The sequence below is a fragment of the Corythoichthys intestinalis genome, chromosome 1 (assembly GCF_030265065.1).
Source record: "Corythoichthys intestinalis isolate RoL2023-P3 chromosome 1, ASM3026506v1, whole genome shotgun sequence".
NCBI classification, from domain to species: domain Eukaryota; kingdom Metazoa; phylum Chordata; class Actinopteri; order Syngnathiformes; family Syngnathidae; genus Corythoichthys; species Corythoichthys intestinalis.
In genome coordinates, this window is record NC_080395.1 from 31,142,113 (window position 1) to 31,151,629 (window position 9,517).

At 36.8% G+C, this 9,517-nt stretch overlaps 1 long non-coding RNA gene across 1 annotated transcript; it reads left to right on the plus strand.

Moving 5' to 3' along the window:
• The first annotated feature begins 3,488 nt into the window (after positions 1 to 3,488).
• On the plus strand, positions 3,489 to 7,504 carry LOC130919554 (uncharacterized). The gene is made up of 3 exons (XR_009063996.1): positions 3,489 to 3,649; positions 5,254 to 5,352; positions 7,067 to 7,504. It is a non-coding gene; the product is annotated as an uncharacterized LOC130919554 (long non-coding RNA).
• The last annotated feature ends 2,013 nt before the right edge of the window (positions 7,505 to 9,517 follow it).

Genomic DNA, 9,517 nt, shown 5'->3' on the forward strand with positions numbered 1-9,517 from the left:
AAACAAAGAATGGAATATGTTTCCTGTTTTAAATTTTATTTATTTTAAAATTGAGACAATTTATCAACAGTACATGGTATCGCAAGATTTTCCTCAGATGGCCATTTTGGAAAAAATCTGCTCCAAACTTCTGGTTTAGAAAGAACAACATGAATTGCGGTTGAAGTAAGCAGTGTGTTGACTTAGTTAAAACTGCAAAATCAAGCCAGAGGAACCCACGGAATCTCCAAAAATGTATTCAGCACGGCGTAGATGAGATTGTATGATTGTTCTTATCACTTTGTTGATCATTCGTGGACAAAATTAAAACAACCTGATTTGACCTGGGTTGATAGGTAACACTTTATTTGACAGCAGCGTCATAAGACTGTCATAATTATGACATGACACTATCATGGGCATTACTGAATTCTTATGTCAGATATCATTAAGTGTCACCAACTCCATTTATGACCAGTTTTGATCTTTTACATTCATTCAAAAGTGGAATAATTTTCCAGATGACACTAAATGACATCTGTTATAAGTATTCATTAATGATCATAACTAGGCCTGTCGCGATAACAAATTTTAGTGTGCGATAATTTATCTCATAAATTATTGCGATATTATTGCGCCCCCCCCAATTTTTTTTTTTAAAACCAATTTACAATAACACAGTGAGAATACAGTATATATCAACAGATTAAGTACACCCATCTAATGTGATAAATGTTTACTCTTAAATTAAAAATACTGTTTAAGAAATCAAAACTAAAAACAATAGACCATGCCTCTTAAGTTAAAGACAACAATATTAATACCGCACAGAAACACAGAATAAATAAAATGTGTTTTTCAAGAAAAAAATAATAAAATTGCACTTAATAACTTAAGCATTTAGGCAAATGAAAACTTTTCCCCTCATAGCTTCTCCTATGGTGTTCCATAGGGATGCAACGATACAGTTAAGTCACGATTCGGTACGGAGGACGCAATTTTCGATTCGATTAAATGCATTTAATGCTTTGAAAAAAAATGACGATTGTATTTTTTGTTCCTTTTTTTGTTTTGTTTTTTTGCTAACAAGCAAAAATAAATTGCCATCATGTAAACATGCATTTTAGTGCATAATATTTATGTGCTTACTTCTTACTGATCTGAAGAAATTTTATATAAAAGTGCTGAAAACAATCTTTACTGTTTGTAAAGTGAGGCGGGGCACACTATTGATTGCTACAGCTCTCTTAGCAACTAGGTTTACTACATGAGCAAAACATCCTATGTGTGCCCCGGATCCAAATGTGTCACATACTGAATTAACAATATTTGCAGCATTATCTATAGTCACTGGTATGGATTGATTTGGCCTGCTTAACTTCCATTCAGTCATGGCGGTTTATAATTCATCGATGTAGTATATGGGACGTAGCACATCTAGTTTGGTATTTCATGATATATAGTGTGTGCGCGCACTAAAAAAGTTAGCATTAGCAAACGCCACAGAAGTCTGCTCATCACTGCACAACACCAGCATGTGACAATCGAATTTCATTAACAGGACAAGTTTGAAGCACAGCGATCTTAATTTGCCACTCAATGTTCATCATGTCTATTCAGCTGTCCGTTGTCAAAGCGAGGTTGTTCATAGCAGCCAAGTCGGTAACAATGTTTTGGCGGACTTCGTTGTAAATATCCAGAAGTGCACGCACGACTTTCCACCTCCACAATGAAACGTTCTTTGTCCGTGTTCGCTGGTGTTTAAATCGTTAATAGGACACTGGGCTGTTGACTCCAGGCCTGGATCCGCCCATTTTGACAGATGCGTCCCCAGCAAAAATAGAAAATTGCCTAAGCCATTTGGCGGGCTCCGGCACACCAGAGATGGTCCGCAGTCAATCCGGAGCACTGACGCGGCCGGTATTGGTTGAACAATAGGATATAATGGGAACGGATTGGCTGCGGCGCTATTTTTTGCCAAACGAAGATGCATTTTGCGTAGTTGGTAACAAGGAATCCGAACTTTTAACAGCATGTCTGACGCACGCGAGGCGATAAATCGCAGCGGAAAAATTACCACCTTCATTTTTATTTATCGTGCGCTAAATGGAATTATTGCATATTGCGACAGGCTTACTCATAACAGTATTATTTCTAATTATGATTGTCTTATTACAGTCTTATGGCGCCACTGTCAAAGTTTTACCAAATACTATAACTAGCAATTAATGAAACAACTGGAACAGTAACTAAAGAAATAATTAGCCCAGAAAATGCATTTTGTCTGCAGCGCCGCAATGCATGCCAGGATGCATGTTGGACAACAACAGTGTTGACAGCAGGTGGCAGCAGAGGTTGACTGTCTCCCCCAAGGAAGCAGTGATGGCCAAATAGAGCTTCTTGAAGCAATGAAGCTTTTCAGCCAATTGGTTCAACAGTTCATGGTGTTTCAGTTGGTCTTATGACAGTCTTATGATGCCGCTGTCAAATAAAGTGGTACCGATTAATACATTCGGTGTAAATATCCCATAATACAGTGAAGACAGCTGCGGCTTATAGTCAGGTGCGCTTTATGGTACAAAAATTACGATAAGCAGTTTTAAAATAAGCCATTCATTTCAGGTGTACCTTATACTGCAATGCGTCTTACAGTGCGGAAAATACAGTAAACTTGCTAGCCATTTTTATGAAAAATAGTAACTAGAAAGGTCAGATAGTCGAATTGCTAAATTAGCAACAACTTTAGCGCGTGCTTCTTAGTGTAATTAAAAAAATGTTCCATTTTATTAACATTAATAAAGGCAATTAAACTTTATTTACTTAAAGTCAATTAATCACTTAGGCCTGCTTCAGGGAAACTATGTATTTTGCCTGACCTCTACAGACACAAAGACATTAAACTTTGAATTTATCCCTGGCAAATTTGCCTGTTTACAATATGATTTAACTCATTCATTCAGTGGCGGACAAGCAGGTCGAACAGGAGTGAATAAATAGGAAACATAATATCTTGGTCGTCTGCAAGGCATCGATTAGTCATATTTGGTCCTAGGATGCTGGCTTCGTGTGGATATTATTATGCAGCCAATGGAGGAAGTCCAGAGAAAGGCCATCTGTCATGGTCTCACCTCGGTGTGCTTTCCGAACCCCTGTTGCTGAAGGATTTTCATTGAAAAATGTTTGGAAGCTAAAGCTTCAATTATTATGCCTTTTTGGCTTGGTGTTAACCTCTGTTGTGTTTTTGAAATGACTCAATGTAAGGTAATTAAATACAAACCTATGTATATACCTAGAATTTTCATAATTTTTTTCCCTTAAATGGTCTTACAATTGTAATGTTTCAAAAAAAGAAAAAAAAAAAAAGGTTCTTTTATAGGTACAATGGGTTATTTTGTATTAGTGGATCAAACGAGGTACAACTGTGGGGATGCTGCTCAGCTGCTGCTGATTGCTGAACTGGCTTCATAAGGGAGGCAGAAGCAGTTCTCAGATGCCTCTTGGAAGTATAGAGTTCCACACAACTGTGGTGTGATGTTTTTTTTTTTTTTTTTTTTCTTTGTTTTGTTTTTCCTTCTTCTGTCTGTGTATTGAATCTTGTGTTTAGGAGGTCGGATAATTAAACCTTGACTGGCTCTGTGCTTTTGTCAAAATAAAAGCATTTAATTTTGAGGTGAGTCCAGAATCAACGAACATAAACCTTTTGGCTTCCACATCTCTCTCACTCCTTTGTGATGTATGTTTTAGTATTTGAATTCAGTGGGTGGTGTCACTTTCTGAAACCATTTTGAGAGTTTTTGTTTGTGGCTATGTGTTTATTTTATTTTATATATATTATAATCTATTTATAATCATAAAAAATTATATGTATGTATGTATATGTGTTTTCTATATATTTCTGTAGTTTCTTCACATAGAATAATCACCTTAAGACATCTTGGTTTGGTTTTTTGGGGAAAAACCGACAAAATATGTGTTATGGAAATGTTCATTTCAATACGTTTTTAATCCTAGTCTTGGTTATTTAAAAAATTCCCTTTATTTACTATTATTACACAAATACTATTTGTGATTATTCATATAATTTTACACTTTATAGCAAGTGTTATGGTATATCGGTGGAGTACTTTTAATATGTTTAAAAATTAAAGACAACAATTGAAGTATTATATAATGTTTAGATTTCATGATAAAGAGGTTTTAGAAGTAGAATATTCTTCAAAATTATATTAATTGTAGAGTTTTTGGGACCATTTTTCACCTTGGGGTCAAATGGGTTGGGATATTTAAGTTGTTTTTTTGCATTGATGAATTGAGAATATGCTTCATGTTCAACAAAAAAATCTAATTATGGATACAGCGGCGAAGCTCTCGATTTACCGGTCGATCTACGTTCCTACCCTCACCTATGGTCACGAGCTGTGGGTCGTGACCGAAAGAACAAGATCACTGATTCAAGCGGCCGAAATGAGTTTCCTCCGCAGGGTGTCCGGGCTCTCCCTTAGAGATCGGGTGAGAAGCTCGGTCATCCGGGAGGGGCTTGGTGTCGAGCCGCTACTCCTCCGCGTTGAGAGGAGCCAGTTGAGGTGGCTCGGGCATCCTGTTCGGATGCCTCCTGGACGCCTCCCTGGAGAGGTGTTCCGGGCATGTCCCACCGGCGGGAGGCCCCGGGGTCGACCCAGGACACGCTGGAGAGACTGTGTCGCTCGGCTGGCCTGGGAACGCCTTGGAATCCCGCCGGAGGAGCTGGCTGAAGTGGCTGGGGAGAGGGAAGTCTGGGCTTCCCTGCTGAAGCTGCTGCCCCCGCGACCCGACCCCGGAATAAGCGGAAGATAATGGATGGATGGATGGATGGATGGATGGATATGCATACAGCATACTTTTTGCATGACTCATTATATTTTCAGGAAGAGCAAAGTGATCGTAATTTTCAAATGAAAATAAATTTGATCAATTCAATTGATCTTTCAAGATTGCGTCAAACTTTTGAGATGCTCAATATATAATTTTTTGTCAATCCTATGCAAGCACATGATGGCCACAAATTAAGGGGATAAAAAGTTTCTTAATATTTTCTGTGACTTTTTTTTTTTTTTCTCCAAACGCTGAGCAGTGTGAAGTACTTGTCATCTTTTAATTGGCTCGAGGGTGCGGGAATGGGTTTGTGAAAGCTAGTGATATTTGGAACGATAAAGAAAGGCATTTAGAAATTATTGTATATTTTTTTCATTGGCTTTATGATTAACTCCCATGCTGCGCTTCTTCTTTGTTGTTTAGGAACAGACGCAAATGTTAACTCATGAGCTGCTGTTGACGGTGATAGATGTCCAATTCGTTTCAGCTGTGATGGAGTGGCAGAAATTAGTCACTGAAATAGTGAGTAAAAAGAACTTGTATACATTGTTAAGTGTGTTTTAATAAGTTTTTTTTTTTTTTTTAATGGGGGACAGGAAAAACTAATAGATCATTCATCAACAACAAAAAATGTCATTCGTGTATTTTCACCCCAAAAATATATTACTTTGCCATTAGGACATAACATTTAAAAAAAATACTGATTCAAACCCATGAGCGGATTTTATGGGGGGGGGGGGGGCCCCGGTGGACGAAAATTGTCATTGCATGTAATTTGACTTTTCCTATATATATATGCGGATTTAAGTTATAAAGCAATACAACTGCAACAAAAATGAATAAATTTACAATGGGTCGAAATTATTTTGTCAGTTGCATTGCATATAATATATGGTATATATGTACTGCATATATATATTTGAGAAAAAAATATTTTTAAAAATGTTTTTTCTTTGAAAATATTTTTTGTTTTGTTTTGATTGAAGCAACTTTTTGGGGGATTGAATGATTTAGACACAAATGTCCTATTCATAATATGGCCCAAACACGAAAAGGATTGCTTCAATCAAAGAAAACTTTTTCAATGAAAAATTAAGTGTTGAAATGCAAAATTTTCAATCTCAAATATTTTTTCGCATTCAAAAACTTTTTTCAATGATTGACATTTTTTTTTTTTTTTGATTGAAGTGATTTTCTTTTTGAAAATATATATTTTTTTGATGCAACTTATTTTTTGATTGAATAATAAAGAGAAAAATGTCCCAGCCAAAATGTGGCCCGAACATAAATCAGCATTAGTTCAATTAAAAAGTTGCTTCAATCAAAAAAAAAAACCTTGACTTCAGTCCCACCCAAAATAAAACAAATAATAATCAAAGAAAAATAGCTTTCACATGCATTTTTTTTTTTTTAGTTTTTTGAGTTGCAAATTTATTTTTACATTCAAACTTTTTTTTTTTCTTTGTCTGAATCGACTTTTTTTTTTTTTGGGTTAAAAATATATATTTTGATTGAAGCACCTTTTTTTTTTTTTTTTTTTTTTTGATTGAATAATAAAGACACACATCTACCTCAATTACAATTTTTGACTGGGGTAACTACATTGGCACGACACCGGCGGGCATACCAAATTCAATGGATGACGATCTTGGCGAAAAGTATTGCCTAAGCAGCCTGATTTAGAATTTCCCTTAAGAATGATGAGAAACAAAAAACGCTCATTGTCAACTTTTTAAAAATATTGTTATAAGTTAATTTTATTGCTGACATTGCGTTTTGGGATCATCAACATATTGTGCCCCTCCAGCCCCAAAAGTCAAACTCCGCCTATGTTCAAACCCGTAAAAGTATGTCCAACATGTACTCATGGAAAAAGAAAAATGCATATAAAATATTTACTGCTTTTTATTTTCACGCTTCATGGATGGGCAGATACTCCAGACACGGAAATGTTTGTTTTCAAACAATAAAATGTCATATTTCCATATGAAGTTCCCTTTGATGCGCAGTTCACTGACTTAACCTTAATCCACATCAGTGGTCATTATACCATTTAAATGTTTGTCACAACAACTCTGTTGGAAAGAGCTTCTTCCTATTTGAAGACGTGACGTGTTCGACATTGCGGAATGACGCAATGTTTTCACTGCGTAAACGTCTTACTGTGTGGCATTGGATGTTCTCTTTAGTGTGTAAGGTACAGTTCTGTTGTTCACTGCATTCTGCATCCCCTCAGGCGCTCAGAGCCGTCAGATGTCATCTAGAGAAATTATGGATCGGATGAATGGATTGCGACCGCCAGCCAAGGTCGTTTATCATTACATTTCCGCATGCAGATTTGCCCTCCACAGCCACTGTTTTCTTAGTCTTAAGAGTGATACAAGCTTGCCGATTTTTAACATCTTAGGGGTGTAATGATTCGATTCGTATCATCATTCGTGGTTGCCGATTCAATTCAAGGGCAGTATCGGTTCTTTTGGAACGATGCGACTCAGTGGCTTGGAATTGATTCACTTACTTTTTAGTTTAAAGATTGCACAAGTATCACTGTGAAACTTCTGGATACTTTGCAGTTCGCAGATTTTTATTTCTGGAAGGAAATCGGTTACAAAATTAAATATGGACATTCAAGATTTTCCTGTATTTGTACTGCTGTGGAATTTAAAAAAAAAGGGAACTGGCAAATAGTAGTTTACACTATTTTGGCTACATTTTATTTACTGGTTCAGTTTTTTTTTCCTTTAAAGGATATCTTTAATTGGTTTTATAATTATGAGGGGACATTTGTAAAAACAAGGTGTGGGGCTTTGTAATTAATTAACCTTGATTAATCGCATTTTAATTGCGGATCAATATTTGAATACATTTTCATTCTCATAGGTTTGTGGGCGGTTTATATAAAGATTAGGACATTATATATATTTCCACAAGCCCACATTTTCCCTGCAATTTAAATGCATTACGTCTTAAAACGCAAATGTTTGTTACGAAGTAATCATAATTAACACAACTAGTAAAAACATATCCACCGGCCCAAACTGTCAGTCTGTTGAAAGCAGTGGTTCTTTGTTCAGCTTTTGTTATGTACATTGACGAATGTTTCAACTATTAAATGTCAATGCACCAAATTATAGCCAAAAAGCTAATTTCCAGTGGTAGACTACTAGCCAAAAGTAGCATGGTAGTCTGACTTTCGTGAACTTGGTAACAATTAACTTGATCAAATAAAAATTAGGTGCCTAATGGCAAAAGTAATGGTTTGCTACCATGTTTTGCAACCTTAGTGCCAATAAACCATGTTGAAGTAAGCTGATGACTTTTTTAAATTTAGGACAAAAATAATCTTGTGCCACATACAGGTAATTCTAAACCTTTTTAGAGAGCATAACTTGACCAAATGACTTGACCCTACAAACACCAATGCAACCACTCGTTTCTCTATTTATGTCTGTAACCAGTGAAGTCAGTATGCATCTCGCCTAATGCAATCATGTCCATAAATGGAGTTGTTTTTCACAGAAAAATGCTAGCAGTAAGTTTTGCCTCAGATAACCATGGACTATGACTGCCAACAATAATCATGGACTTTTAACTGCCAACCAGCAAGGCTCATGACCTATTTTGCAAGATGAGGTAATCACCAAACAGACACACCTTCTTATCTGTACAGCATATAAGCAACGGCGAGCTCTCTGTTCGGTGTGCATTTCTCTACACAGCTTTTGTTCTGTCATTGAATGCACCCAGAAATTTCTTAAATTAAAACTGCGCAGTAATGATCTCTTGCCTCCAGTCTTTTATTTAGCAATCCAGTCCAGCCGTCTCACCTGAATTGAAAACGAACACGCGGAGGACCTGGAAGGCTACCTCCAACACCAGCTTCAGGGCCATCCTAATTCGATAATTTATTTCATACTGATGGAACTAATTTTTTGAAGCACCTTTGGAAGGAAATATCACTGTAAACATACTCCGCACCACAGGATAATAGCTCAAAATAATCTTCTAGAGCAGTGGTCCCCAACCTTTTTTGCACCATGAACTGGTGTGAAGTGGGCCTTTATTTCATGGACCAGCAATGTGTGTCAGAAAATTACAGTACATATAAAATAAGGCGATAGCGCTAACAACGAACATTAGGTGAAAGGAAAATGTAACTTACCACACGTTCAATCAACCTTTTTTTAACAGCGGCCTCTCGTAAAACTTGATGGCAAATATCAGGCATTCTCTCCAACAGTGAAAGGTTTATTCGTCTTTAGCAGTACGGTTCACCATAAGGTATAATGCTCTGAGTGCATTAGCTTTTGTTGCCTCATTTGCTAGCTTTTAGCCACATATTATGCACAATGGACTTGCTTGTAGGCTCCTTATCTGACTCAGCAGGTGTCCTTTTCCTCATAAAAAAGCTGTCCAAAGACGTCAGTTTTTCAGTTATCTTCTCTAACATGTGGGTTTATTATATCCGGGAACAAATCTGATAAGCGCACATAGATATAGAAAAATAGATATTAGCTCCAATGAATTTCAATGACTAATCCGAGCAAAACGACCGGAAGTACCACGTTTGCCATTACTGATGTGTTGCACCCGCTGCCATGGGACAAGGGTCGAGTGTCCCTTGGCAACTACCAACTGACCGACCTGGAGTACACTGATGACATCATCTTGCTCAGCACTTCCTACA